Genomic DNA, 26098 nt, shown 5'->3' with positions numbered 1-26098 from the left:
GCCCCTACCACATAGAACATTTCACACTCGTCTCTGCTGCGCTTATACGGGGTGATTCCGTGATGATGTTAAAAACTCTTAGGTATGATGGAACAGGGCAAATGGATCAAAAATTCTGGTAAAAGTTGACTGTACAATTTATACCTTAAGAGCCTTGAGCACTTCATCATCGATACTGCGGAACAAATATCTTCTACTGCATGCTGTTTGGTTTCCATTGTTTGAGAGGTGGTAGTATGGACCAAAACAAGAAAAGTGTCCAATAGACATGCTATGACCTGTTGCGTATATTCGCTTCTGTGGAACACATCTCTTCCACTCGTCAAGAGCTCGTACCTCTTAAGATCTGCAATTTAGAGCTCATGTTTACTAGACGACTTTCTGTTATTTTGGTCCATAATACCTCCTTCCAAAATATAAAAAGCAAAGAGCCTGCAACGGCAGAGATTTATTTCACTGTATCGAAGATGAAGGAGTGTTCATAGCATTTAAAGTATGCATTTTAGAACCCATATGTACAAGCCTTGTTTGATGTATCCATCATCCCTGAAAGTTTGTAACATTATGGCACAATCTGCCTGTACACCTTCCTTACCACACTACGAACACGAAGGGCCACCAGGCGCCACTCAGTCTGACGGCGAACAGTAGGCATAATGTTTTGGTTTAGCAGTGTATACGCAATTACTTTGAATATATTTTGATCAACATTACACATCACGTTGTACTCTACGTCGAATGTTAGTAAAAATGAATTAACTTCGGGAGCGTTCATGGGAAGTAATACGAATGTTATTTTCCAGGGTAGGAAGTAATAGAACTGCTAATTTTCTCAATATAAGTAAATGATTTACTAGATATGGTCAAGATCACTGTCAGATGCTGATGTCAAACGAAAGTATAGTTGTTGAACCTACTGAAATGCAGCAAATATTTGCGCTTGGTGTAATGAATGAAAGCTCTTTTTAAAAGTGCGTCATTGTCAGATGCTGCCCATAACGAAAGGAAAATATCATTAATATCGGATTCCGGAATCAGCTTCTAAACTTTTGGAACCAGTCACATCGTTTACATGTTTAGGGATAGCAATCGCAAGCGTTATGGAATGAAATGGAGGTGTAAAATCAGTAGCGGGAGAGGTGACTTGGAAGGATTGAGGGAAAACGGGGAAAATAAATTAAGAGTCGTTCGTGTTTAGTGCTGTTACCGGGCCTGGTATGGTATACAAGGGGCTTGATCAGAGTCAGACATTGAGTGATTACGGTATTATGGAGATGTGGGAGACAGTGTTACTAGTACACGACAGAGTTTGAAAGGAAACTCATTGTGAGTCTACGTCTGGCCTGCTGGTGGAATCTTGTAATATCCAGATTTGTGGGGCATTTGGATGTGACAGTAACCCGATGCTGAACTGCAACCGGACGTGAAGGGAGGTGTACTCGTCGTGAAACTTATCGTCGAACACCTCTGATGACCACAAGGGACGCTCACCGTTTGTGCACCAAGAACATGATAACCCCTTGACATTTGCGTCTTCCATCCGGGAACAAGTAATGGACTCCCTGTAACATTCTGTGTCATCTCGCACCATAGGTAGGAGAATAGCAACAACCGGACTAGGGAATCACTGGCCGATGCGTAGACTGCCGTTGACACCACAACGCAAACGGCTGCGTTTGGAGTGGTGCCGTCAGCAGGAATCATGGACTGCTGATGAATGGCGTTGCACTGTGCTCAGCGATGAATCGTTGTTCTGCAGTGCCCCTAATTTCCATCAAGAGTGGATGTGGTGGTGACGTAGAGGAGGCCCCATTCTTCCAATGATTTAGGAAGTCACAGTGGTGATGTCAAGGTATGTGGAGTCATCGTGTATAGCTTCATGTCACGGCTGGCAGTGAGTGAGAGAACTCTGACGGCACTACAGTACTCCACAGACATCCTGCGCCCTCACGTGTTACTTCCCATGCAGCAGAATCTTGGTACCATCTGTTCAGCTGGACAGTGATAGTCCACGCATGTCACGTGTCTCTATGGACTTTTTGGATGATACTGAGTTAGTCACGTGTCCAATAAGAACCACACATTTTTCCCCGATGTAACATGATCGAGACCAGCTAGGGCGTCAACTCCATCCCTGTGCCAGCACCCAGTATATCAAGCATCAGTTACAACAATTGTGGGCCAGCTTTCCTCAGTAGAAGACATAACGGCTTTATGACACCCTTCGCAACTGAATCAGTGCATGCACCCAGACGAGAGGTGGTCCTACGTCATACTGATAAGTGAGCTCATAATGAAAATTCCTTGTATACTTGACTCAATTTTTTAATTACTGAAACTACCCTAAATACCTTCTCAATTAGTGAAGTTTCGTTTGGTTTCCTCTCCGGCATCTGGATGCTTCGCTTTTCTTTGTCAGGCAATGTAATATCGGATGATTTCAGAGACGCGCTCAATCAAAACAAGATTGTGTAACTAATACTAAAATGAAAGCTGGTATAGTCAATACTAAAGTGAAATAGAAATGCTCTGGGAATTGCATAGGAAGAGATGAGATGTACTTCTCTCGAAACCATGATCAGTACGTTTAGAAAACAGTTACTCGAGGGAGCATGTGAGACTGTTCAGTTGCCATAATACGAAGGGATTCTTGACAACAACGTAAGAGGGACAAGGGTGTGTAGAGAATCATATAGACTGCAGATTTTTCCCTCGCTTAATACACGAATGAAATGGGGTGGGCAATCTCTAACACTGATTAGAAGTACCTCTCTCACACGAGGTTCAGTAATTTGCTGAAGCCAGGACCAAGGTATCACTTTTTGATGCAGCTTTTTCGTAGCTGTTTTGACCTATTTCAGGTTTTTGCTTCCTTCAGTTAGTAGACTGCTTATTGCTGCCACGTGCCTGAGCTAAGGAAATTTTTCTTTCTAAGGCCTGATGGAGCGACAGTTTCAGTGTAAGTAGTTAAGACGATCTCCGAAGATACAACAGCCGAGAGGGCCAAGTCACACAGCTCGCTCATTAATTCATTCGTGTTTTTTTTATTTTATTTTATTGTATTAGTTTTCAGTCATCGGACTATAAATATAGCATCTGTTACTCTTATTTGACTTTTGCGTGACTTCTTTTCTGCTTGAGAGTTATAATTACATGTATCTGATGAAGCACATTGTATTTGTCGATGCACGTATTTTAAGTTGAAGAAACTGCGGGACAACACTGTAACATACAATCGCTACTGTCCGATACCATTAGGTTGTTTGGAAACGGTCATTATATCTTTCAAATCAACCCGTGCCCTACTATGTAAGAATTTTTATTGTCAACTCAGAAAGCGATTACCGGCACGCTATAACTTCGGTGTACAGCGCCCATAAGCACCGATTACCGACACTGTTTACTGTTTCACAATGGCAAATGAAGAATCGTAGTAGCACAACGATCTGTTTTCCAATCAGAAGGCACACTAGTCCAAAGGCCTGTAAGGACAGCAACAGTGGGAGCATAAATTTCCATACCATCAGACGCTTGCTTGTCTACGTGTTGCTATTCGAGAGGAGTTGGAAAAGTGCCGGCATGTTACGACCATTGCACTCTCATCCATAACAATTCAAATAAGTGTATAACTGTACTGTGTACGCAGTTATGACAGTTATGAACGAGACAAACTATTTACTCAGCCTAAATCCATAGGAAGCAATGCAAAACAAACACTCAAAACAGGTACATTCCCCACTAACATTCACAAAGACTCAGTTAGTGGAATAACGTCCTCATAGACGATATTCAGTTTTTGAAATCCATTTGAAGGCGAGGTATTATTTCATTGTTCTCCAAAAAATATTTAATCGGATCTTATTTTCAGTATAGTACTGAGTGCTTCACCGGAACAGGTACAGTGGTGAATAGTTAAAGCACTGGAGTCTCATTCTAGAGCTCTAGAGTTCAGTGCCCCATCCTGTCACCCAATTTTAGACTTTGTGTTTAGTTCCTCAAGAAGGATACGAGTCATTTCCACCCCAATCCCAGTTTAGATTCCATCTATAACAAATAGAGTGAAACCGAATGCAGTCTTGACAAGTGAAACATGTAGACATGCTACATCGGTGCATCCGCACTGAAATAATCCAGTACCAAAGCCACAGCGATCTAACTATCCAGATATTTGCTACGAACCGTTCCATATCACTGTGATGGAACCACTTCCCTGAATGTTCACATGTGCATTTCGATGACGAATAAGGAAAATATGGCTCTGTAAGTCTTACATGTGTTAGCATATATTATTTCAAGCAAATGTTACTTTTTCTGCGCAGTAATACCTCATTTATGGTGATTGTAAACCTGATGATGATGATAATATCGTCTTTGACATTGTGTTGTTTCTTAAGTAACTTGTGCTTATGTGTTCTTTAGATGAGTTAACATTCAAAAATGTACGAATGCACAGTTTTATAGATAAACGACTTTGGTGGCTGGTAGAATAGACACATCTACGTACTTTAAATTAGTTTTTAATCTTTTTAACCATTACAACTTGGGTACTTCCCTTGTAATGGATAATAGCAGTGTCATTTCTTATACATTGTCCAGTCACATTAATGTGATCACCTGTAAAAAGCCTAAATAACCACTTTTTGCAACACGTGCAGGAAGGGCGTCTATGAGGTTTTGGAAGGTACCGACAGGCATGTGGACCTATGTTATTTACAGTGTTGTGGCCAGCCGCGCTAGGTAACTTGGATGACGATTCATGGCGTGTACAACCAAATCGAGGTGGACCCAGAGATTCTGGACTGGGTTTGAATCCGGAGGGTCTGTTGACCAGGGGTGCTCTTCGAAACACGCATGTACAACGTGAGCTGTCTGTCATGTTGCATTGTCCTGCCGGTAGATGTCATCGTCACCTGTAAAATGAAACTGCATGCAGAGGTGGTCATGATCCTCAAGGATAGATATATGCTTTTGTTGGTACAATGTGCCTTCAATAATGACTAAATCACCCAGGGGATTCCACGGAAACATTCGCCAAACCGTAACGCTCCCTCCTCCGGCTGGACCCTTCCGACAATTGTCGCAGGTTGTTCACTTTCAGACGGCTCGCGTCGTACACGCCATTGGGCATCTGTCCAATTCAGGACCAAACATAATTCATCTGAAAAAGCCACCTGTTGCCACTCAGTGGAAGTACAGCTGCAAATTCCAGCTTTCGTCCTCAATGAACAGCAGTCAGCATGGGTACGCTGCCGAGGCCGGTACGCAGCGACGTTCGCTGGCACTGTTCGTCGCGTCTTGCTTCATGTCGACAGTCAGTTGCTCAGCAGTTGCACGTCTATTCGCTCGTACACGTCTTTGCAGTCGTCGTTTACCCCTGTCACCTATGACCTGTGGTGCACCACATTTGCCTCGGCGTCGGTTTTGAATAGCGCTATTTTGCCATGCACAGCATAATTTTACCAAGGCGGCACGTGAACAGTTTTCTGACTTAGCCGTTTCAGGAATGCTTCCACCCTTGGCGCGAAAGTTTGTGATCGTGCCCCTTTGGACGTCAGATACGTCGCTCCGTTTCCACATTACAACAACATCTGCACTGTTTTCCGCGTTCCCTCGTCACGCTTCATATAGCCTCAACTGCTAATGCTGCCACCTACAGTCTGTGAGAGGCTATTTCAGGGTTACGTGGAACATACACGATGGTCACATTTATGTGACTGGACTGTGTAAAAGGGGGGTAGGAGTTATACTAATTGCTATGCTGTGGCAGGGAATATACACTCATGGAAATGGAGAAAAGAACACATTGACACCGGTGTGTCAGACCCATCATACTTGCTCCGGACACTGCGAGAGGGCTGTACAAGCAATGATCACACGCACGGCACAGCGGACACACCAGGAACCGCGGTGTTGGCCGTCGAATGGCGCTAGCTGCGCAGCATTTGTGCACCGCCGCCGTCAGTGTCAGCCAGTTTGCCGTGGCATACGGAGCTCCATCGCAGTCTTTAACACTGGTAGCATGCCGCGACAGCGTGGACGTGAACCGTATGTGCAGTTGACGGACTTTGAGCGAGGGCGTATAGTGGGCATGCGGGAGGCCGGGTGGACGTACCGCCGAATTGCTCAACACGTGGGGCGTGAGGTCTCCACAGTACATCGATGTTGTCGCCAGTGGTCGGCGGAAGGTGCACGTGCCCGTCGACCTGGGACCGGACCGCAGCGACGCACGGATGCATGCCAAGACCGTAGGATCCTACGCAGTGCCGTAGGGGACCGCACCGCCACTTCCCAGCAAATTAGGGACACTGTTGCTCCTGGGGTATCGGCGAGGACCATTCGCAACCGTCTCCATGAAGCTGGGCTACGGTCCCGCACACCGTTAGGCCGTCTTCCGCTCACGCCCCAACATCGTGCAGCCCGCCTCCAGTGGTGTCGCGACAGGCGTGAATGGAGGGACGAATGGAGACGTGTCGTCTTCAGCGATGAGAGTCGCTTCTGCCTTGGTGCCAATGATGGTCGTATGCGTGTTTGGCGCCGTGCAGGTGAGCGCCACAATCAGGACTGCATACGACCGAGGCACACAGGGCCAACACCCGGCATCATGGTGTGGGGAGCGATCTCCTACACTGGCCGTACACCACTGGTGATCGTCGAGGGGACACTGAATAGTGCACGGTACATCCAAACCGTCATCGAACCCATCGTTCTACCATTCCTAGACCGGCAAGGGAACTTGCTGTTCCAACAGGACAATGCACGTCCGCATGTATCCCGTGCCACCCAACGTGCTCTAGAAGGTGTAAGTCAACTACCCTGGCCAGCAACATCTCCGGATCTGTCCCCCATTGAGCATGTTTGGGACTGGATGAAGCGTCGTCTCACGCGGTCTGCACGTCCAGCACGAACGCTGGTCCAACTGAGGCGCCAGGTGGAAATGGCATGGCAAGCCGTTCCACAGGACTACATCCAGCATCTCTACGATCGTCTCCATGGGAGAATAGCAGCCTGCATTGCTGCGAAAGGTGGATATACACTGTACTAGTGCCGACATTGTGCATGCTCTGTTGCCTGTGTCTATGTGCCTGTGGTTCTGTCAGTGTGATCATGTGATGTATCTGACCCCAGGAATGTGTCAATAAAGTTTCCCCTTCCTGGGACAATGAATTCACGGTGTTCTTATTTCAATTTCCAGGAGTGTATGAAGAACTGCCATAACACAGTACTGATTTATACCCTGATTGGTACAATTATGTGACAGACAACATGAGCAGGTTTGGAGGCAATTCCAAATCGCTTAGCACATCTAAATTATGACTTAATAACTCGATTTGCAAATTAGTGCAAGAGGAAACAATATAAATAGCATACAAAGCGAAGGATCACTCTAGTAAATAACAGTATATTAAAGTACTTCGGGAAACAAAGAACATTTAGTCGTACACAGCCTTCACTAACAATATTACACAGACATTGTTTAATCCGTTTGTCATGTGCATTCAGTCACACAGGTGCTCTGTATATTGAAACGTTTTCCGTAACTTGAGCCACTTTAAATAGCCCACACCTATATCGTTCGACAGTATTGTAAATCATTCTATCAATTGCTGTGGCATAGAGATTATCATTAGCAACATATGTATCACGAATACCTTTCTCCTTCTTCAGTGAGAGATGGAATTCGAAATATATCAGGTCTTCAACAACTAACATAAAGTCGGTCTTCCAGCCTCATCAGTTTCTGTTCGCATCTCCTTTAACATTACCTTTACTTTCAGATACTGCCACGCATTTGGCTTGCTCACTTACAGATCGTTACACTCATCACGTTACTAGACCTGTGGTATGAACTGCACATCGTTGACTTCTGCGCCTTACTTATTACAGAGTAAAAAGGTCTGAAATATATACTGCCAATAAATAATGGCTCAGGCGCTATTCACTACAGTTCGAAACCTTAGAAGATATTCGCTTCCTTTATACATTCAGCTAGAATCTGAGATGTAGAGATATCCGTGATTGATGAAGCAAAGCATCCTGTAAAGCTGGTAATATTAGATAGGCCAAACTCAGGATCTCCAGATAAGGGTGTACCTAAAGCTTGTAATTGCTATCATTTTGTATGTAAATGTATCTTAAAGGTCTGTCTTCAAAGGAGTTTATAAAGACAAGATTATATAAGAGAAATTATTTAGCTATGTCGGTTTCTCTCCTTCTACCTACCCCCTCACCCCGCCAACCCACCCTCACTCTCTCTATCAATTTGAAAGTTATTGGATTTTATATATGTATCTGATGTTCTGGTTTAAAATACATAAATTAGTCAGCCAGAACATTAGGACCACCTACCTAACATCCGATACATCCACTATCGGCCGGGTAACAGCGGCGACCGCGTCGTGACATGGAAGCAATGCGGTTTGGTAGGTCTCTGGAGGGAGTTGGCACCACATCTGCACACAAAAGTCACCTAATTCCCGTAAATTCCACGGAGGGGGCGATGAACTCTGACGAAACGTTGAATCACATCCCTGATATGTTCGATCGGGTTCAGATCTGGCGATTTGTTGTCCAGCACATCAACTGGAACTCCCCACTGTGTTCCTCGAACCATTCCATCACACACCTGGCCTTGTGACATGGCGAATTATCTTGGTGAAAATTGCCACTTCTGCAGGGAAACATGATCGTCGTGAATGGGGTACGTGGTCTACAACGAGTGTATGATACTCCTTGGCTGTCATGGTGCCTTTCACGAGCTCCACTGAACTCATGGCTGACCACGTGAATGTTCCATAGACCATAATGGAGGCGCCACCAGCTTGTCTCCGTCCCGCATTACAGGTGTCAAGCAGCTGTTCCCCTGGAGGACGATGGATTCGCGCCCTCCCATCGGTATGATGAAGAAGGTATCGGGTTTCATCAGACCATGCAACGCACTGCCACTGCACCTACGTCCAGTGCCGATGTCACTGTGTGTTGCCGGCCGGTGTGGCCGTGCGGTTCTAGGCGCTTCAGTCTGGAACCGCGTGACCGCTACGGTCGCAGGTTCGAATCCTGCCTCGGGCATGGATGTGTGTGATGTCCTTAGGTTAGTTAGGTTTAAGTAGTTATAAGTTCTAGGGGACTGATGACCTCAGAAGTTAAGTCCCATAGTGCTCAGAGCCATTTGAACCATTTGCACTGTGTGTTTAGACACACTTGTACTCTGCCCAGCATTAAAGTCTGATGTTTGCTTGGCCACAGTTCGCCGCCTGTCCTGTTTAGCAGTCTGCCCAGCCTACGACATCTGTAATGAGGTGTAGCGCTCAACCCCACGACGTCTGGACGAGGTTTCACCTTGGTTTCGCCACGTGTCTAAGACACTCTCCGCAGCTCTTATCGTACAACAGAAAAGTAGTGCACTTTCCGGAATGCTCCTGCCCAGCCTCTGGGCCATCACAATCTGCTCTCGGCCAAACTCAGATAGATATCGCGCCTTCCCATTCTACACAAGGGCAGCACACTCACTGATACTACATACAACGTGCGTGTGTCTGACCAGCAGTCATTCCTTGCCAAGCGACGCTGCTATCGCCTGGACGGGTTTATATTGATAGTAGTTTGGTGGTCATAATGTTCTGGCTCGGTATTTGGCATCAAAAATACATTACAACAGTCTTTAACATACGTCGTAAATATTTGTCACCTGTTCCATTCACCCAGAGAACAGGTCTAATGTCAATAAACATGTAGGAAAATGCAGTTCTTAATTACCTATGGTGCATAGGATTGCGTAGGATTTTATCCTCCTTTGACTTCCAAATAGAGCAATAATCACCTAACAGCTAATTGCTTTAACCTATTAACTTGCTACTGTGACCTAGTAACAAATTCGAATAGCTGCTGTTTATGCTACTGTGCAAATTCTCTCGCACATCATGCAACAGAATAACCGATTTCATTTGCATGTAAATGTACGCTCACGCTTCTGTCTAACCGATGGATAGTCACAGGGTTGTCTCCGCATCAATTCCGCTCAAGATCTACATTGCAGATCTGCTGACTGCCCTACACACTCCTTTGACACAGCGGTGACATTGTAGTCCATAGACCTAGAAACTTCAGAAACAACTCATCCCTAAAACTTCCGTAAACTTGTCCACCATATGAAATCAGGGAGCTGTATCTACTTATTATAAATCAAGTAAGAGCTGCAGAAAAACAAATAAAATCAATGCTATCTAAATGCATACAAGTTCCTGCATGGCAACTAAGTCATGAATAAAAAGCATTCAGAACACTTCCTCAGTACCTAGGATGTCGTGGATGAAAGTTTGAAATTATTTTAACAAGTAAAATGGTAGCTCAGATTGATCTGAGTCCCCATACACATATGAATAATGGGAAATAAGTGGTTTCACAGGGTATAAAGTCAAACAGCTAGTAAATTTTATAATTACAATAAGCACTGTCATTTTCAAGAAAAGACACACTTCCATTCAAAAACACTGGCTACAGAGGGCAGCAACAGTAAAATTGTCGAAGCCGTGCAGTCAGTCGTCGTAGGCGCTAAAGCAGTGAATTGTAACCATAAAGATTGCAGAAGCTCAGATGTAGACACAGGAAAGCTACAGACCCAATGCTGAAAGAGTACCAATAAAACATTGATAGGAAAGGCCAATCAGTGCGTCACCTGAATTAATAAAATCATCAAGAGAGCGAACAGCAAAGAGCTTTTAAAGTCCGCAGAATCCAGATACAGAGATTTTCTTTCCCAGCAGCAATTCCATATATCAGTCAATAAGACGGAAGACACTACAGTAGAGCCGGCCAGTGTGGCCGAGCGGTTCTAGGCGCTTCAGTCTGGAGCCGCGCGAGCGCTACGGTCGCAGGTTCGAATCCTGCCTCGGGCATGGATGTGTGTGACGTCCTTAGGTTAGTTAGGTTTAAGTAGTTCTAAGATATAGGGGACTGATGACCTCAGATGTTAAGTCCCATAGTGCTCAGAGCCATTTGAACCATTTTTGAACACTACAGTAGGGTTTGCTTTGAAGGCCTATGCGTAAGAAAAATGGCGAGTTATAATTTTGTTCTTATCGAATCAAGTAAATATCTCTACAAAGATATAGCCTCACTACAAATGGAACCGATAGTTGCCTCTTTTAATTTGCTACTGCTAACTACATTTTCTGAATTCTTTATTGTTGTTTGTTAGCAATGAAAGAAGCACTTGTCTTCCAGATGGGATAGCGTCAAAGGTCATATAAAATACTGAGGGCAAATGATTTAGTTAGTCTTGGTGTGCCTGTTGGAAGTTTCTACAACAATTTCGTAAATGCAGTGTAATCATCGAAATAGAGTCGTATAAAACAGAGTATTTGTATAAGTTGGAAGATAAGAGTAGATATCTTTATTAATTGTTAGACTTCATTTCAGAACTCTAGGAGACGTACAGTCTACTGACGGTCGTATTTTCGCAGTGGCGTGTGGGCTTATGTGTTGTGTTCGAATATTTTCTTACGTTATTAGCCAATGTCCCTGATTGCATCCTGTGATATAGGCTTAACTCCCGCAAATTTAAATGTCAGTGAACATCTACTTCGTTTGGTTCCTTGTGGAATTTAAAAATTAATAAACTACCCCAATACAACGGCCGCCGGCTGTATCTGGTATCAGAAAGACTGCTTTTTTTTTTCAATATGCTCAACAACCGGAACAGACATACATACAATAGGCGACCGAAATTAAATGCATTAGTCGACGCTGTAAATTCAGCTGTATCACAGAGGGTGGTTCTAAATTGTTTGCAGGATGTCTCATACTAGACAGATTGCTTCGAGACGCACCCGATCATAAGGTCAGGAAAAGACACCCTCAGGTTAGCAAATACTACCTTGGAAAAAGTCTTCCCACCCCACGGTCATTTTAAACACTATTATATAAATTGAAGGTGGAGTGGGGGAGAAAGTAAGGAAAGAGAAGGAACTAATGATGACACCTGCATCGGGACTTACTGCGCAGTCAGCGGTGACAATGTATGCCGGACTGGGATTCGAACCCGGCATCTCTCACTTACTACTCAGTTGCGAGAACCACTGTTCCACCCACACAGTGTTTATCGCCAATGAGTGGACTACCTCGGCATGTTCCCCGGCCGACCCATATTACCACACGCTAGCGTGGTATGTGTCCTTTTGGACATGTTAGGAAGAACAGACATCACAAATTCACATGACTGATTCGCCTCGACGGGCTATGAATCCACAAATTTCAGTGCGAATGCACGTTTGCGCTCTACATCTAGCGGGAATCTAAGATTAACGAGCATAGAGGACATGGACGGGGGACTGCGAATAGATGGCGCTAGTTAGGAATTTTGGTTGGCCAGGGAGTGTCCCGAGGTAGTCGGTGCAGTTGCAATAAACACATTTTCAGTCGTCGCCACTGATACCGCATAAAGTCCCGATGCAGCTGATATCATTAAGTCCATCCCTTTCCTTTCATTTCTTCGCAGACACCTTTAAATTACATAAATTACTCAGAGATCGATGTTAACGCCGTTGGATTGTATCTCTGCTGGTTGTTGTGATAGTGATCACCTTTACATGAATTCCTTTCTACTTTCCTTCATATTTACCATTTTTTCAATCACTCTTTGACTGAAATGAGGACTTTGAACGAGGTCTCGTTCAGTAGAGAACATTACGAGTGCTGATGGTCCTCCTTGGCTCACAGTATTCTGTAAGACGTTTTCGGTACGTTCCAGTGATGAAAAGTCGTCTCTGCTTCTGACGTGACATTGAAATTGGACTTTGAAGTCATTCACAGTTCGTTCAATGTATCACAAACATTACTACTTGTTATGTAATTCATAAAGCTCAGATTCGACATATACTTTTTAATTCCTCTCTTCCACAAATAAGCGTTACGTTCGAAGCTTCTTTGCTTCCAAAAAAGAATAACACTTAGTAACAGTTCTGAGAGAAGGTTTTGGAAGAATGGAAGAGCTGTAACAACTAAAACGGCTTCTGATATCAAATGTAACAGTTGTGTTACTAAATGTGACACTTCTGTCACTAAATGTAACTGGGTTTTCTCTTTTGATGCTGTCAATTGTCAGGATGAGCATTCTAAAGCATTCTGTCAGGGTGAAAATATTAAATAAATTAACTTTTCTCTCTTAACAACATGTGGGCAGGGTGGGTTCTTCCTTGGCTCGGGTATGAGGTCGAATGGAACATCATTTTTACATAAGATAACTTTTATTGAAGATTCGTACAACTGTATCTTACGGGATGTTCTGGTTCGGAGAGCGGCAGCTGTGTCGTTTGTGAAGTCTTCTGCTGCGGCAGCGGCAGCGGCAGCGGCGGCGGCGGCGGCGTCTGATTACGCGTAGCGGTGTGTATCTCGTGTCGCCGTCTCGCCCAGCTGACTGGAGACGCGCAGCGCGAAGTGGCCCGTTTAATTATTGCGAGCGAAATCGTGCATCGGATGGTGATACCTTGAATGTGGCGTCCCAGTGTTTCTCTTCTCTAAGCGGCCGCGTGTGTTGTGCGTCGGCCAGCGGAGCGGCGCGGCGGGGGAAGGCCAGTGTCCCGGACTCGAACCACGGACTCCCGCTTGCCAGTCTTCGGCTGTCAGGTCTTCATCCCAGCTCACAGGTGACTACTGATGTGAGGCCGTCTCCTTCCCGTCCTCACGAGTCACCCAGGTACGTAAAAACCAGACTTCAAATACCTTTTAACTTCTGTCTTCTGGCGCCGCGGCTGCTGCTTGCTATTCCATTACAGCGGCGGACTTGGTTCGTCTATGCATGATGCAGACTCTTCTTGCATGACGGTCCTCAGCACCGAAACTGACTGAAAACGTCTTCGTCTTCTTCGTCTCTCCTCTCCGTCTCCGTCTCCGTCTTCGTCTTCGACTTCATCCCTCTGGCCCACTGCGTCTCGCGTATTTATTCACTTCAGTTTACTGGAGGTGAACGACTTCACGGTCATTGCCTCGTCTGTCACGTTGAAAAGCTTCTCGAAGAATCTTCTTAACGTCGGTCATTGGCTCTTGGGATGTAGGCGAGGGCCTTTGCTCACATACGACAACTGAGAAACACGTGAGCCGGTCGGGCGATGCCCTGACGGCTGAATCGACAGCGCCCGCTTATGTGGAACTTGCTGACTTCATGGTCATTGTCTCTTCTGTTCTGCTGTTTTGCCCGCTGAATGCCAGTATGTAACTCTCTAAACTAAACCAAGTTTTTCATTTATATCCTAATTTCTAGTTCACTTTGATTTCACTGATTTATTTACTTAAGTACCACTCAACATTCCTCCACCCTTCGGAGAAATTCGCCCTCGAATTTACCACTCAACATTCCTCCACTCTTCACACGGCAAAAGCACTAACATAAGCAATGAAACTCTCGACTTAGAAGTTTACACACGCTTCACATTAAGTATGTTGAAAATACTTTAGCACTTTACTAAAGCATTGTACGGTCATGAATCACATAGTGTACACATAAATCGTTGTAATAAGTGTAACAAATCTTGATGACAATGAATAAACAAAAAAATAGATTATTCACTTAGAAATTTACATAGCAACACCTGTTTAATCAACCCTATATGAATGCAAGAATATTTATTCTACAGTATTGTTTACTTTAACATAAGACTGTTTAGTAAAGAGTGAAGTACAATAAACAAAATTAATACACTAATGCTCAAAAGTAACCACTGACGTTCACCAGTTAAGAGTGTGGTATCCAGTTAACAGGGATTTGATGAAGTGGTATATTATTATTTGGCTTATTTTTTCGTCTTAGATAAAAGAAAACTGTACAAAGTAGAAACACCAACACAAAGGTTCCAGATATACCCGTTCCTAGCATTATAATTTTAGTTTTGTGTTCACCTTTTAATTTTAAAACATGTTGCATCATAACATTGGCATCAATTTTGCCTTGCTGTGAGTTTATGAACATATCTAATGACTTCAGAAGGGAACTGTCAAGGGAGTCATTGAGGTAGGACAGGTTTTGTGTAGGAAATGCTTGCATGGCGTTTTCTGAAAAAAGCAAACAACATGGTTATGAACCTACCAATCTCGTAAAAACAAAAACAAAGAAATGAAGGAATACATTGTTAACTACAAGATCTACATGTTTCTACGTTCAACTTTTCTTTCTTAAAAAATAAACCATTATCATTTATTAATTGTTTACATATGTATACTACAGTCTACTAAGATTCAACTAGGACATTCGCACTCTTGGTCGAAGATTGTATGGTGCCATGTCTGTATGTTGTGCTGGCGTGGCCACTCTTTTTCCTTTACGGGAACTTCCTCCACCCTTCGGAAAAGCAGACACTATTGTTGAAGGAATTACTTCTGGAGCGCCCTTAAAAGGTTTTAAACGACTTGCATGGACAATGGTAGTTCGGGTGGGCAGTTGCAATTTAACGTTGACTGGTGACGTGATCTCAATAATTTGATAAGGACCTCTGTAGTTTGTTACAAATTTCTTCGTTTTTCCTCTCGCAATATAAGGAGTTGAAAGCATAACCCACTGACCGATTTTGTAATTTGGATATTTACCTTGGGCATTACCTAATCTTTCCTGTCGTTCCAAAGCCTTTGTATTAGATTTTTGAACCTTTTTCCATACATCCTTCATCATTCGACTGAAATCTCTTACTGTTTCTCCGACTTTTCCGTTTTTCTGCCTGATTACATCAAAAGGGGACGGCATTTTTCTGCCATAGACCACTTCATAAGGTGACATGCCAGTTGCTTCATGCGTTTTGGCGTTGTATACCGACACGATTATTGGTAAATACGTATCACAATTAGAATGTTGTTCGTTAATATAATAACTAAGCATCTTGCCAATTGTCCGATGAACTCTTTCTGTGCGCCCGTTGCACTGAGGGTGTAACGGAGTTGTGCGTAATTTACGTATTTTTAGTAAGTGGCAAAGCTGTTTCATTAATTCAGACATAAAATTAGATCCCTGATCTGTGATAATAGCTTCAGTTACGCCAAATTTATGTATCCAGTTGTTAACTAAAGCTTGGGCAACTGTATTTGCTTGCTGATCTGGGAGACTCACCATAGCTAGATAGCGTGAAAAGTGATCTATAATTGTAAGGACATACTTATTACCAGCAGGTGTTTTATGAAATGGCCCGTGGAGATCCACTCCGCAGATTTGATATGGACATGAAGCCTCGGGGAGCCTCTGTAAGGGTATTTTTGAACGAGAAAGTTCAGCTCGTTGTGCGCACGCAATGCAATTACGAACGTACTGCGCAACATCCTGCTTTCTGGTTTGCCACCAAAATCGCTCTGCTACACGTCTTTCGGTTGTCCGCTGTCCACCGTGTCCTGAAAGGATATGATCGTGGGCTTCTGCCATTATTTCTTGTCTAAGGTGTAGGGGAACAACAATTCGCGGTCCAAGTTTTGTTTTACGGCATAATACACCATCTTCAAAGCAAAATTGTTTTTGAGTTGCGTATTTTTTGCATTCTGTATCCTCATCTTGTGCCTTTCTCCAGTCCTCAGTATCTCGGCCTGTTGCTTCCAAAAGTGCTATTTTCCGACTTAGGCAATCTGCATTCGTGTGTTTTTTGCCTGGTTTATGGATAACTTCGAAATCCATTTCGGAAAGACATAGGGCCCAACGGGTAAGACGACTAGATGGATCCTTTAATCCAAGCAACCATTTTAAAGCTGCGTGGTCTGTAATGACCTTGAATTACCTACCATACAAGTAGCATTTAAAGTATTTGATACCATAAATAACACTTAACAATTCTTTCTCCGTTGTGGAATAATTTCTTTCTGCCGTTGTTAGTTGTCTCGAAGCGTAGGCTATGGGGTGTTCCGCGCCATTAGTATTCTGACTCAAAACAACTCCTACTGAATGACCACTTGCGTCACAGGATAAAATAAATTCTTTATTATAATCTGGGTAGGCTAATACTGGACTGTGTGTTAACTTATCTTTAAGGGTTTGAAATGCTGATTCACAATCTTCAGACCAATGAAATTTTGCACCCTTTTTCAATAATTGGGTTAAGGGTCGGGCAATTTCAGCGAAATTTTGAACATATTTCCGGTAGTACGATGCGAGACCAATGAAACTTTGTACTTCCTTAACGCGTTGTGGTGTTGAGAAGTCCTTAACTGCCGAAATTAATCGAGGATCTGTTTTAATTCCTTTTTCACTAATGACATGCCCTAGGTATGTAACCTCTGTCAATGCAAAACTACATTTTTCCATATTTAATGTTAATTTAGCTTTTCTAAGTCTCTGAAAAACATTACGCAGACGCACAGCATGTTCCTTAATGTCTTTGGAGAATACAATAATATCGTCTAGATATACACAACATTGCTGAGTTTTGAGTCCTCGCAATACTCCCTCGAGTAGTCTTTGAAAAGTTGCTGGTGCATTTTTCAAACCGAAAGGCATTCTTTTAAACTGCCAATGGCCTCCAGGGGTAGAAAATGCTGTTTTATGCCTATCTGCAGGAGCAACTTCCAATTGATGATATCCGCTACGTAGATCGATTGTTGAAAAGTATTTACTGTTACCCAAACTGTCAATGATATCTGTAATGTTTGGAAGAGGATAAACATCTGAGATAGTTTGTTTGTTAAGGTGTCTGTAGTCACAACAAAATCTATATCGTTTCGTACCATCGGGAGACTTCTTTGGAATAATTACAATATTTGAATTATAAGGAGAATCAGAATATTCTATAATTCCATCTTTTAGATGCTGTTCTAAAAATTCATCCAGTACTGGCTGTAAGTGATGCGGAACTCTATAAGGCTTCCTATAAACTGGGGGGCTATTTCCTGTTGGGATCCTATGCTGTGTGATATCTGTTGCTGGCAGTGGACCTTCTGCATTAAATAATTCTTGAAACTCAACTAAAACTGCTTCTATCGCGTCTCTATCCTTTCCTTGCAAATGCTCAATCTTCTGGCGTAATGCGGTTTTATAGGCGTCTGGTTTCTGACCATCGTTAATATCTGACCAAATGAAATCTTCTTCTTCAAAAGTACTGACTGTAGCTACTAATATTCCCTTATGCAACTCTTTGTCCTCCACTCCGAAATTGTCAATATGTACCGGTACTTTTCTTTCTCCCTCAACGTCTTGAACCCGTACAACACTTCTACGTACAAAACAATGTGATACATCTAATTCCTCATTTTCCTCTAAAGGCTCTATTAGACACACTGTATCTGTAGGTACTTCGGAGTCAACGGTCATCCAGAAAAGTTTTCCTGAGCCAGATGGTATCTGATCCCGCGAATCAACCTTCAAGGACGTTGCACGCAGTATTGTTGATTTCGCCTTCCGGTTAGGGAAATCTTGCGGCAGAGGGCCCTTTGCAGCGGTGTCACCTAGCTGAAACACTATTCCGCTAAGTTCTACAGTTTGCTGTCTGAGGTCGATTTTAGCGTGATGTTTATTCAGGAAATCCAGTCCTAGGATCGCGTCGTACCCGTCAGTTACCTTTGTTACCACTTCTACATCTTCTTGAAATTGTACACCCTGAATAGAGAAAATCAGTGATGTACATCCTAATGACTTCACTGTACCTCCTCCTACTCCACTCAATCTATACCTTGGAGGGTCATATTTCTTTTCTCCAATACATTTATTACTCACTATTGATACGTTTGCGCCTGTATCCACTAGTATCCTTGCCTCTTTATCCTGTATGGTAGCAGATAACCAGCATTCCGCCTTCAGATTCGCCTTAATGGCATGAAATTTTATTGGGAACGCCTGGCGGCGGCTCCGACATTCCCGTTTGAGTTTAACTGATTCCTATTTCCAAAAACTTTCTTAGACCTACATTCCTTGAATGTGTGACCTATTCTTTGACAATTAGTGCACTGAGGTTGTCTGCAGTTTTTTGCTATATGTCCCTGTCGATCGCACCTAAAACATCGTACTCCTGCTGAAAATACATTTCGCTTCTCCTTGTATCTGGTGGCAATGTCTATTTCTTCGAAAACCGTCGCCACAGATACAGCTTCTGCTAAATTTTTAGGAAACTCTGCCCTGACACGACGGGACGTTTCAGGAGGTAACCCACGTAAAAATGTATCCAGAGCTCTATTTTCTGCCTCTTGTAAAATAACTTTATTTGCTTCATCACTAGTTGTCAACTGATAGGTGTTAATATTAACTTTTCTAATCCTATCTACAAAGCTTTCTAACGACTCGTTTTGCCTCTGAGTGATAGTGTTTAATTTTTCCCTATAAAATCTACAGCTGTTCTGTTTTTGAAAACGTTTAGGTAATCCTTTCTTCAATTCCTCAAATGTTGGAGCATTGCGTAATTCTTCATGGTATAAGACGTGTGCTTTAGCCTCTCCTGTCAATCTTAACTTTGTCATTTGTAAGAGCTGTTCATCTGACCATGATCCTAACTTTGCAGCTGCTACTAAATCATCAAAAAAGGCTGTTATGTCTTCGCCAGGTTTACCTGAAAAAGGAGTTACTAAGGCTGCTGCTGAGGAATCTAGGGTGGGAGGGATTGAACTGGTTTGCCTAACCTCACTCAACTGTTTAAATAATGCATTATTATCACTTTTAAGCTGTGCTATTTGATTAACTAAGCTCTGAATAGCTTCATCAGTAGAAACCACTTGTGGTGCTGACTCTGACTTTGTACGATTTCGTGTCATCATTTTACAAACTATTAGTCACACAATATTACCACACTGAATTCAAAAGATGTTTAAATATTTTCGACAAACTCTTAAAATTATGAGAGAGAATACCCTTCAAAATAAAGAAAACATTACGACTGTCTATGCAACATCTATCCTTTCTCACATTAAACGATACTAACTGTGGACCTTTAGTGACTGTCATTCACACCTCATATTGAGCCAAGGGTTTTTACTCTGACACCAAATGTAACAACTAAAACGGCTTCTGATATCAAATGTAACAGTTGTGTTACTAAATGTGACACTTCTGTCACTAAATGTAACTGGGTTTTCTCTTTTGATGCTGTCAATTGTCAGGATGAGCATTCTAAAGCATTCTGTCAGGGTGAAAATATTAAATAAATTAACTTTTCTCTCTTAACAACATGTGGGCAGGGTGGGTTCTTCCTTGGCTCGGGTATGAGGTCGAATGGAACATCATTTTTACATAAGATAACTTTTATTGAAGATTCGTACAACTGTATCTTACGGGATGTTCTGGTTCGGAGAGCGGCAGCTGTGTCGTTTGTGAAGTCTTCTGCTGCGGCAGCGGCAGCGGCAGCGGCGGCGGCGGCGGCGTCTGATTACGCGTAGCGGTGTGTATCTCGTGTCGCCGTCTCGCCCAGCTGACTGGAGACGCGCAGCGCGAAGTGGCCCGTTTAATTATTGCGAGCGAAATCGTGCATCGGGTGGTGATACATTGAATGTGGCGTCCCAGTGTTTCTCTTCTCTAAGCGGCCGCGTGTGTTGTGCGTCGGCCAGCGGAGCGGCGCGGCGGGGGAAGGCCAGTGTCCCGGACTCGAACCACGGACTCCCGCTTGCCAGTCTTCGGCTGTCAGGTCTTCATCCCAGCTCACAGGTGACTACTGATGTGAGGCCGTCTCCTTCCCGTCCTCACGAGTCACCCGGGTACGTAAAAACCAGACTTCAAATACCTTTTAACTTCTGTCTTCTGGCGCCGCGGCTGCTGCTTGCTATTCCATTACAGCGGCGGACTTGGTTCGTCTATGCATGATGCAGACTCTTCTTGCATGACGGTCCTCAGCACCGAAACTGACTGAAAACGTCTTCGTCTTCTTCGTCTCTCCTCTCCGTCTCCGTCTCCGTCTTCGTCTTCGACTTCATCCCTCTGGCCCACTGCGTCTCGCGTATTTATTCACTTCAGTTTACTGGAGGTGAACGACTTCACGGTCATTGCCTCGTCTGTCACGTTGAAAAGCTTCTCGAAGAATCTTCTTAACGTCGGTCGTTGGCTTTTGGAATGTAGGTGAGGGCCTTTGATCACATGTGACGACTGAGAAACACGTGAGCCGGTCATTGCCTCTTCTGTCACGTTGAAAAGCTTCTCGAAGAATCTTCTTAACGTCGGTCATTGGCTCTTGGGATGTAGGCGAGGGCCTTTGCTCACATACGACAACTGAGAAACACGTGAGCCGGTCGGGCGATGCCCTGACGGCTGAATCGACAGCGCCCGCTTATGTGGAACTTGCTGACTTCATGGTCATTGTCTCTTCTGTTCTGCTGTTTTGCCCGCTGAATGCCAGTATGTAACTCTCTAAACTAAACCAAGTTTTTCATATATATCCTAATTTCTAGTTCACTTTGATTTCACTGATTTATTTACTTAAGTACCACTCAACAGAGCAAATGATGAATATTTCTGATAGAAAGGGAGAGAGGCTGCAACTAGATTCCAGTCTTTCTTTCTCATTGTAACTTACATTAGAGACCTCTTTTGCCTCCTTCCGTGGATTACACATCACTCCACTCTTCCATATTCAGTTCTCTCTTTTTTAAGATACTCGTGCAAATCTATTGAATTTTCAGTCACGCTTGAAGCTGTCGCCTGATTTTGTGCATAAGCTCAGTCAGTGCCCTTTTTATGGGGCTGAGTCTACTAAATACCCAATCAGATCATAATTTTCTGAAAACTCGAGAGCAAGAAAGTGAACCTTTCATCCTTCAAAATCGTAACTAAGCCGTTGGCTTGAAGGATCGTATTTTCATTAGCCACTTTTTACCCGTTTATGGTATTATTCTTGCAGTAGAAAGAATTATCCCTGTCTTCGTTAAATATATTGACAATCCTAGACTGGGAAGTGCAACGTGCAGGCACTGAACGTAGCAGTCGTTTCCGTTCCACTACGTCAAGAATTGCTGTTTTTTGTGGAGATGCTGAAAACAAGCTGCAAAGTAATTAAAGTTTCGTGAAAACTATTTGCACATTTTCATTAATGGAAGCGGCTTTGAGCATCATCAGGTTTACCTGCCGGGCATAACACTGAATGTATGAAGCACTTGAAAACTTTTCCTTAAAGAAGGCCTGCATCCCGCTTGACGAATCACTCATGACTGCTGCACCATCATATGTTTCTGCTAGTAGTTTGTGTAGACAATTCTGTGAACGTTCGGTTATTTGTTCTATGATGCACGTTGCAAAGACTGGGCATCATATTTTTCTGGTACTATGAAGTCCCAAAATACTTCAACTGGTCTTTCATTAATGATGTACCTGTATATTATAACCATCTGGAGAATACTGGCTATATCACTTGTTTCGTCAGTTAGACCAGCGAAAAACTCTGCACCCTTAATTTCCTTTAGAGTCTCCTCTTGCCGAAATTAAAGCATGCAATGGATTAATTCATTCTGGATGATTTCAGAGGTGCCTTTGAAAACTGTTGCTTTACTAAACGCGATTTTAATACAGAGTCTAATTCTAGACTAAAATTATAAAGGCATGAAAAATACCAGGACTGGAAGATGATTCAGTATCGTCGTGCCCTGTGAGGGTAAGTTCCAACGCACCTCAGAAACAAACAGAATTAATAATTTGATTTAGTATGTATCTATTATAGCTGAGGCAACGGCCTTGCCGCAGTGGATGCACCGGTTCCCGTGAGATCACCGAAGCGCTGTCGGGCGTGGACGGCACTTCGATGGGTGACCATCCAGCCGCCATGCGCTGTTGCCGTTTTTCGGGGTGCACTCAGCCTTGTGATGCCAATTGAAGAGCTACTCGACCGAATAGCGGCGGCTCCGGTCGAAGAAAACCATCATAACGACCGGGAGAGCGGTGTGCTGACCACACGCCCCTCCTATCCGCATCCTCAACTGAGGATGACACGGCGGTCGGTTGGTCCCGATGGGCCACTTGTGACCTGAAGACGGAGTGCTTTTATTATCGCTGACGTTTTGTTTGCTTAACGCCACCCATCTTCTGTATCAATTGTCTAGTTGGGTAGCTCTATTTACATTGCCTAGACTTTCCAGATTGTAAACGTCATTCAAATGGACCGAAGAAAAACCGTGTTTTCTGATTTTGTCATGTACGTGTTGAATGTCACAGTCCACTTGTTTAGTCTGTAACGCCGGAAATGCATATCCTCCTATTTCCATCTATTGTACTATACATTTTTTTCCTTATTTTGTTACCTGAAGATATGGCGTTTGTGTGTCTTTGCATATTGTAATTGTTTTACTATTTGTATATATATGCATTTATGTCGATGTATAATTTGTTTGTTTTGTAAATATTATTTGTATTTTTATGCTGGATCTGGCCTAGGGAAAACTATGCTATCGAACGACTACATCGATAGGTCGTGTGGAGAACCAAAGTGTTTAGGATCTTTGGTAGTGTGAACTCTGCCGCGTGGAGCGCGGGCAGAGGAGAGTCTGGCTGAAGTAGGGCGGTGGAGCAGGTGTGTTGTGTGACGCTCCCGTGAGTTGCCGCGCTTTCGGGGTTCGGCAACATGTAATTGCGCTCGACTTGTAACGATAGTTTCTGACATGGTGTCGCGGACGGGAAGCATTAGCTGGCGCACATCAAGAGCCCGTTTCGCCCGCTGACAGTGTCGAGAAGAAGGCGCGCCAACATCCAGCTTCTGCAACAGCGACGGCCGACAATGAGTGACTGTCGCCACTTCCTCGACCGACGACTTCAATCCTTCAATCAACCAATAAGGAAGACTGGAAGCACGTAAAGTTTTGGAACTGTACGGCAGACCTCAGCTTTTAAAATTGTTCCATTTGCCTCACATAATTACAGCAACTTAGCATGAACCTTTGTTGCTCATTGTCCCAATTGCATTACCAAGCAGGAATCCTTCCTTTTCCGGAATGAACCCGAGTGTCGTCGAAATTCAAACGCCAGCATTAAAGTAATATCACTCGATTTCACTGCTTTAATTTCAAAGTTCAGTTAAGGTATTCATAGCTGGCTACAATATTTAGATTACACAAGCACAAATTAAGAGTGCGAGTTTTGTTACCATATTTTAGCTCAGCTTGGTACGTACTAAATTTTACTATTGTTAATTGTTCAGAATCAAAGTTAAATCTCTTATTTCTAAATTGCGTAGATTCAAGTAGCTTTTGAAATGATTGTTGAGGTAGCCCAAGACTAACCTTATTTTACTGAATTTCGTAGTGCTTCAGAAACAAAGTTCACTATTAATTTCAGTCACTAAATTAACTTTCAAATTTCCGGTTTTATTAATTATTTTGCTAAATTAAGTCAGAGTGTAGCAAAATTTATTACTTCTGACAAACATTCAGTTTTCACACAACACGTGTCAACCTTCAGTTGCCACGCTTTTAGTGCTAATTATATGTGCAATAACCTTTCTTTTTCAGTTATTATAGTAGTTGTCCATAGGACTGGCGACCATAATTTTCCCCAAATCTCAAATATCTAATTAACGCCAATTAATTGTTAACGTAACGACCGCACATTTACTTTCTTTATTAACTTTACCCATTTTCAAAATTAATTTCCACCAGTTTCATTTGCATTTTTCCTTTCATTTAGATGTAACCCTTTCCTCCCTCTTTACCGACAAATTAACTTCGGTAACGATTGTTGTTCCTAAATTTCCATTAGGTGCACGCGGTTTAATTTTTCACTGTCATGAAGGTCGATAAGTGAGGGGGAGGTTACAAGTCCACAAAAGCTCTCCTTCAAATAACATACGAGGAAAAGAAAATAAGTCGCTTCTAAAATCACAACCAAGCAGCTATTCATGCTTTATGTACAGTTCTGGGTTAAATTTTCCTCTGAATCGATGGCTTTTCGTTTTAACTATGTGCGAAATAGTTACAGTAGGATCGGTGTATCTAGCCTCATGAGTGGTAAATTTTCTTCACACTTGCGTAAATCGAAAGCTTCAAAGAGCAAGAAATCACCTGGTTTATTATTTAACGTCTACAGCTGTTATTTTAGCGTCAAAATTTACCATAGCACACGTTAAAATAACGGGCACAACGCAGAGGAAATAGGTAACTAGTTCGCAGCTATACGTGAACTGGTGACGAGGCTCCGCTTCTCTTCGTTACAGGACGGGCAATGTTTCTGCGGCTCGCAGGGGGTGTTTATACACACGAGGCCGGTATACGAGAACAAAGTCGCCAATACTGCCTCCGCACTTCCCCGCCCCCTGAGACGCACAAGTCTGCATTTGCTGGCACCGTGCAACCCCAAGTCGCTGTCAGCACATTTCGTCCAACTCGCTGTCGGCGCGGCGCTTAGAGCAACTTGTGAGTGTGCTGACAGCTATAAGTTGGGAGTTCCAAACGGAGTAATAAAACTCACATTGCAGACTTACGGAAACGTCCTCGCAATCTGGAAAGACGTTCGGGCAGATTTTCGTCTGTTCCCTATCCCAAATGGAATATGATTTAACAAAAAGGAAGTTCAAACACCGACCCATTCTGTAATGAGTATTGGAGGCTATAAAGCATACATCCAATACATGGGACAAAAAGCATCATACTTTATATTTAATGAACAGACAACCATAAACATAACTGCCCCGACGAAAAGTCCGTCTAGAACTTGAAACAAGCCCGTCAATCAGCGTCTTTCAATTAACTAACTGACTTGTTTCACATTACGCTACTCGCGGTACCCTGATAGTGAAAGGCTGAGAATGGTCTTCATAAGCGACATTAATAACTGCGAGAGCTCTTTTGACTGCCACCGTGATTGTGAGGCAATTGTTAAGTAATTTTAATCAAGCAGAAGGACAGTTAGTTTTGTTCTTCTGTTAAATTCTTCGTAAATGCGCAGTCCAGATGTGTACTGATACACATCCTATCTGAGAAATGCACCAGGGGTGACACAGTCGGGAGAGCCACTTCGTAGTCTGTTCACAATAACATGGATGTTCTCCACGTCTTAGCAAGCAACCACGTCAATGAGACCAGTGGGTCAAGTTGGCACTGATGGGTCGCAAGACACCCCACTATAACATGCCTATTTGTTTATCTTCCTGTGTTGGTGTCAAAAGTCGAAGAGTTGTTTGAGCTCCTTAGCAGCACACGAGACTGGCGCTGATGCAATACTCTCTCGACGAGTGCTGTAGATGTGCTTCTT

This window comes from Schistocerca nitens, chromosome 3 (assembly GCF_023898315.1).
Source record: "Schistocerca nitens isolate TAMUIC-IGC-003100 chromosome 3, iqSchNite1.1, whole genome shotgun sequence".
Lineage (NCBI taxonomy): Eukaryota > Metazoa > Arthropoda > Insecta > Orthoptera > Acrididae > Schistocerca > Schistocerca nitens.
Note: the sequence above shows the minus strand (reverse complement) of the source record.